General features: G+C 38.1%; 1 non-coding gene across 1 annotated transcript; it reads left to right on the top strand.

Moving 5' to 3' along the window:
• The first annotated feature begins 2,170 nt into the window (after positions 1–2,170).
• On the top strand, positions 2,171–2,242 carry TRNAS-GGA. The gene has a single exon. It is a non-coding gene; the product is annotated as a tRNA-Ser (tRNA).
• Positions 2,243–5,437: the final 3,195 nt, after the last annotated feature.

The following is a 5,437-nucleotide window of genomic DNA, read 5'->3' as shown; positions in this document are numbered from 1 at the left end:
AAATAGAATTTGAAAATAAAAAAGATTTTCTCATATACAGTAAATGTTCTTTTTCACTATGTGATTGCATATGCTTTCTAAATAGAGACCTGGGTTTGATCCCTGGGTTGGGACGATCCCTTGGAGGAGGGCTAATGCTCCATGTTCTTATTTTTAATGAGATCTCCTAGGCTAGGCCAGGTTTCGGCCCCACAGTTGAGATACATCTCAACACCGAAATCTGATATTGCATGTCTCCTGAATCTATGTAGAGTCAGATTAAAATATATCTCTTCATTCTCTAGGAAAGTAAAGATAAAATACTGACTCCTGGCCCATTGTCCACACAAGTGGACATTGAATTATGGTTTTAGTGGATCCCAAGGTGTTCTACAGCCCTGTAAATAATCCTTGTCTCTCCCTTGCCTACCTTCATTCTTTTCTCTTTCTAAAAAGTATAGTTATAGTTATAATCCTGAGGAATATAAAGAACAATAGACAAATATTTTTTAGAGATGGATATATAGTAATACATCAGCCTTTCACTTCATTTAGGTTTATATCAACTTGCAAACATGGCCAAAATTATCATTTTGGTAAATTTAGTTTACTTATTTTGGTAAATTTAAAATCTTGTTTTGGCAAATGTAAACATATTTTGCTACATAAGGGCAGTTGAAATAACTCTGGAGTTTCTGCATACTTGCAGGGATCCATCTATGGAACAAAACTGCTTAGATTAGGAAAGTGGTAGTTGCTTTAATTCTATAGTTTTCTTTAATAAATAGGCTACAAATTTAGTGGCAAATATATTTCCAAACTAAATTTATTACAATTATATATAGTTAATATAAAATTCCTCTTTTAGGTATCTAATACTTAAATATATCATCATCACCTTAAGAGTGAAAATTTTATTAAAAACTTGAGGCAAGAAGAAAGAGAGAGAGGCAAAAGACACAGTGCAGAGTCTTTGAAATTGGCATACAAGGAACAGCCGTGGAAACACAAGACATTTTCATTTCATGATGGGTGTGAAACCCACATGGGTACTCATTACCTTTGCACACATATCCCTCAGTCCTTAATGAAGAGTGCAATATACTTTAGCAGCAGGAGATACTTTTGATATCTATGCTACTTAAGGCAAAGTTGAATTAGCATAGGTAGGCCGACCTATAGTGATAGAAACATAACCCAAATTAGCCGAGACTCTTTGAAGACGTATGGAAATGAAAATGCTCAAGCATTGTGAGAAAGGTGAATTTTATTTCCTTGCTTCATTCCTGTCTACTTGCTCTACACAGATTTTAAAAAAGTAACAAAGGTTAATAGATGAAAGCATCTTAAAACATTACAGCGTATGGTTTGCAGCAATGGACATAGAAACACCTAATACACACACACACACACACACACACACACACACACATACTTGGTTTATGGGCTTCCCTGATGGCTCAGACAGCAAAGAATCTGCAGGAAATGTGGAGAACTGGGTTTGATCCCTGGGATGGGAAGTTCCCCCGGAGAAGGAAGTGGCAACCCACTCCAGTAATCTTGCCTGGGAAATCCCATGGACAGAGGAGCCTGGTGGGTTACAGTCCATGAGGTTGCAAAAAGTTGGATATGACTGAGTGACTAACACACATACACACACACACACTCAGTTTACAGCTTGGAATGGAAAAGAGATACGGGAACACACATTAAATGTGCATGTGCCCATGTGAGTGTGTGTGTGTCTCTGTGTGTGTGTGTGTGTGGTGTTAGTTGCTCCATGGTTTTAATTGTTACCATTTCCTACACTGTTACATGCATAAATTTTCATAAAGTTTGCCTTTGAAGGTACTGATGTGAGTTTTAAAGATATTTGGGAGAATTTAATAGCATAAATCACTATATTGAGAGAAATTCACACATTCTAAAACTTGAAAAACTCTAGAAATAGTCTTCAGTTGATTTTCAGGATTTTTAGTTAAAAAAAAAAAAAGTGTGTATTAATGAACCAAAGACCAAAAGGCATAGTAGATTACTTCAGGGACAAGAGTTCTGTTCATTTATGCTTAGTGATACTGATCCAGTCTCTAGGATTCTCAGGTATGGGTGTGTGGGAAGGATAAATATAAGATGACTGAAGTAATTAAAGTTTTAAGCTAAATAACTGTAATAAACATTGCTATAATGGGCTTCCCTGGTGGCTCAGAGGTTAAAGCATCTGCCTGGAATGCAGGACACCCAGGTTCGATCCCTGGGTTGGGAAGATTCCCCTGGAGAAGGAAATGGCAACCCACTTCAGTACTCTTGCCTGGAGAATCCCATGGAGGACACGACTGAGCGAATTCACTTCACTTCATAATGGGGCAAAAATACAAAGCATATATGAAGATTATGAATAAAAATCTATGATGTACCAGTATGTTTGCTATAAATAAGAAAAATCCTAATGCCTGCTCATGTATAGCCTTATTTAATTAAAAAATAGTGGGAGGGGCTTCCCTGGTAGCTCAGTAGTAAAAAAAAAATCTGCCTACTAATGCAGACGACACAGGTTCAATCTCTGATCTGGAAAGATCCCACATGCGGCGGAGCAGCTAAGCCCGTGCACCACAACTGTTGAGTCTATGCTCCAGAACCCAGGAGCCGCCACTACTGAGGCCATGTGCCAGTACTACTGAAGCCCATGTGCCCTAGCCTGTGCTCTGCAACAAGAGAAGCCGCTGCAAGGAGAAACCCATGCGCCACAAGAGAGTAGCCCCCACTCATCACAGCTAGAGAAAAGTCCATGCAGCAACAAGGACCCAGCAATGAAGCCCCAGCCAAAACAAACAAATAAATAAATATTTTAAAAAATACTAAACAAGGGTGCCTTTAAAAAATAGGGGGAAATACTTTATTTGATTTATAAACAGTGATGCTTATTTTTGGTATTACCATCTTGATTCTACATCTTCCCTCTATGGTCTTTCTGTTAGAGTATCCTGGAATTCCTGAACTTGCAATTTTATGAAGATAACAAGATAGTAATTTTTTTGAGAGAGATGAAATCCACATTGAGTGACAAGAATTTTATGCATTTTCCACATGTATTTATTTAATTCAGTCGCTCAGTCATGTCCGACTCTTTGCGACCCCATGAATCACAGCACCCCAGGCCTCCCTGTCCATCACCAATTCCCGGAGTTCACCCAAACTCATATGCATCGAGTCGGTGATGTCATCCAGCCTTCTCATCCTCTGTTGTCCACTTCTCCTCCTGTCCCCCAATTCCTTCCAGCATCAGGGTCTTTTCCAATGAGTCAACTCTTCGCATGAGGTAGCCAAAGTATTGGAGTTTCAGCCTCAGCATCAGTTCTTCCAATGAACACCCAGGACTGACCTCCTTTAGGATGGACTGGTTGGATCTTCTTGCAATCCAAGGGACTCGCAAAAGTCTTATCCAACACCACAGTTCAAAAGCATCAATTCTTCAGTGCTCAGTTTTCTTCACAGTTCAACTCTCACATCCATACATGACTACTGGAAAAAACATAGCCTTGACTAGATGGACCTTTGTTGGCAAAGTAATATCTCTGCTTTTTAATATGCTATCTAAAGTTGGTCATAACTTTCCTTCCAAGGGGTAAGCGTCTTTTAATTTCATGGTTGCAATCACCATCTGCAGTACATCTACATTTTGCTGTTCTTAAAATGGATAAGCAAAATGGTCCTACTGTATAGCACAGGGAACTCTGCTTAATGTTAAATGGCAGCTTGGATGGAAGGGGAATCTGAGGGAGAATGGATACATGTATATATGTGGCTGAACCCCTCTGATGTCCACCTTAAACTATCACAACATTGTTAATTGGCTAGAATCTAATGTGAAATTAAAAGACACTTGCTCCTTGGAAGAAGAGCTATGACAAACCTAGACAGCCTATTAAAAAGCAGAGACATCACTTTGCCAATAAATGTCCATATAGTCAAAGCTGTGGTTTTTCCAGTAGTCCTGTATGAATGTGAGAGTTGGACTATAAAGAAGGCTGAGTGCTAAAGAACTGATGCTTTTAAAGTGCAGTGCTGGTGAAGACTCTCGAGATTCCCTTGGATAGCAAGGGGATCAAATCAGTCAATGCTGAAGGAAAACATCCTGAATATTCATTGGAAGGACTGATGCTGAAGCTAAAGCTCCAATCCTTTGGCTATGTGATGCAAACAGCTGACTCATTGAAAGAGACCCTGATGCTTTTTGAGAGCAGGAGGAGAAAGGAATGACAGAGGATGAGATGGTTGGATGGCATCATCTACTCAAACTCATGAGTTTGGACATACTCTGACAGATAGTGAAGGACAGGAAAGCCTGGCTTGCTGCACCGGATTTCAAAGAATCAGACAGGACTGAATGGCTAAACAACAACAACATACTCCAATATAAAGTGAAATGTTTAAAAAATCATATATTGAGAAAAGAAAGATGTAATAGGGGAAATTTTTAAATGGTCCCACCTACAGGTCCAGTGAATTAGAATCTTCAGAGTAAGCATCTGGAAAACTACATATTGAACAATGTTCAAAAAGTTTGAAAAATACAAGCTAAGGAAACAGTTCATAAGGAGCCTGAGGCTTTTCACTTTGTGCAATTTTGTTTTTATCCTGCGTAATAACTAAATGCTCCATCCAATTCTTCTTTCTAATTTGGGAATATCAAAATTGGGGGTAAAATTGGTGAAATGCTATGCACTGCTTCTATTTTGCAGGACTGCAAGACATGAGTTTGAGCAAGCTCTGGGAGCTGGTGATGGATAGGGAAGCCTGGTATTCTGCAGTCCATGGGGTTGTAAAGAGTCAGACATGACTGAGTGACTGAAATGAACTGAACTAGCAGAAGTTCAAATATCTCCTTCATTGAACAAAAAAATGGAAAAATGTTATAGTTGTAGATGATATGTTGTGCTTGATGACAAGTATCCTTATGCTAAATACATTTCTGTTAAATACACTTGACCCATTCTCCTCCTTCTGTCATTAAAAAGCAAAACAAAACAAAACAAAATAAAGCAATTCTTCATTCTCACTGTGACAAATGTCTCTATTAAAGCTCTCACCTTTCTTTGGATCATTGAATGCAATCACAGTTTTATATGGTGCACATGTTTGTTTAGTTATTGTCTATCTCAATCACAAGCTTTTAATTTATATGATGGTAGAAACTGTGTCTCTACTACATACTTTATAGCTTCAGTGTGTTACAGGTTCTGACACATGACAATATAATTTTTAAAATGTTAGTAAGAACTATTAAATGTTTTTCAAGTGTCAGGACCCCTGTTAAGTGCTTTACTTTCATTAAATCATCTAATACTATAAAAAAAAAATCCTGTAAAAACATTACTCTTGCTATGCCCCATTATTTTTTTACTGATAAGAGAATAGAGGATCATATATATACAATGTCTTGTTCAAAGTCATATAATCG

The sequence above is a fragment of the Oryx dammah genome, unplaced genomic scaffold, assembly GCF_014754425.2.
Source record: "Oryx dammah isolate SB20612 unplaced genomic scaffold, SCBI_Odam_1.1 HiC_scaffold_29, whole genome shotgun sequence".
NCBI lineage: Eukaryota > Metazoa > Chordata > Mammalia > Artiodactyla > Bovidae > Oryx > Oryx dammah.
This window is presented reverse-complemented; position numbering and strand designations above follow the sequence as displayed.